Consider the following 885-nt stretch of genomic DNA (forward strand, 5'->3'; position numbering starts at 1 on the left):
ACACACACACACACACACACACACACACACACACACACACACCACACACACACACTCACACACACAACACACACACACACCACACACACACACACACACACACACACACACACACAACACACACACACACACAACACACCACACACACACACACACCACACCACACTGTTCAGAGTCCCCACCTGGCTCCACACACACGTTAATGTTGAAAATAAAACTCTAGTTTTCATAACCACTGTCTGTTAACTGCGGAAACTGGGTTTATTCATCAGGATTTCGTAGGATTTGACTTGTTTGACTCTCACCCCAGTAACTTGAGACTTGCACATGTATGACTTACTCCCACCTCTGGTATACAGGACACAGAGGGAGACGGCATCCTGTCACTGCGAGTATCCTTCGTTCGTCTTGTGTTTTTTTTTTGTCTAAACTTCGTTGGGTCTGTATGAAACGTCATTTTGAGAGACCATGCTTTTGATCCTGTGGATTACATTTGCCTTCTGCAGACCATGTCTGGCCATACAACTTTCCAACACACACCTGAGTGACAGCGCGAACAGGTATGGCAAGGAGCCCCGGCCTCTACGCTGCTACAGCCGCGAGGCTATGCTAGAGCTACAATGCGATCGGCCTCCTACGAATACAACAAGCCACCTGTGATCTTCGTTATTGGATGACATCCCTCGGGAGCCGCTTAGAAACACCAGGAAAAAGAGACGAGGAAGGAGGGGAGGCGTTCAGAATCGCCTACGGCGGATATTCAGCCGGTCACTCCTTCCATCCATCACTCACAAACCTGCGCTCATTGAGCAACAAAGTGGACACACTCAGGACATACACAAGGTACTGTCGTGAATTTTGTGAGGTCTCTTTATTATGTTTCAA

At 48.1% G+C, this 885-nt stretch overlaps 1 long non-coding RNA gene across 1 annotated transcript in view; it reads right to left on the reverse strand.

The window, feature by feature from the left end:
* Positions 1–204: 204 nt before the first annotated feature.
* LOC104948798 (uncharacterized) overlaps positions 205–885 on the reverse strand; it is a 7,978-nt gene continuing 7,297 nt past the window's right edge. The window contains exon 3 of the long non-coding RNA XR_798732.1: positions 205–397. This is a non-coding gene — a long non-coding RNA (uncharacterized lncRNA). The remainder of the gene's footprint in view (positions 398–885) is intronic.

The sequence above is a fragment of the Notothenia coriiceps genome, unplaced genomic scaffold (assembly GCF_000735185.1).
Source record: "Notothenia coriiceps isolate Sejong01 unplaced genomic scaffold, NC01 NC01_scaffold00015137, whole genome shotgun sequence".
Lineage (NCBI taxonomy): Eukaryota > Metazoa > Chordata > Actinopteri > Perciformes > Nototheniidae > Notothenia > Notothenia coriiceps.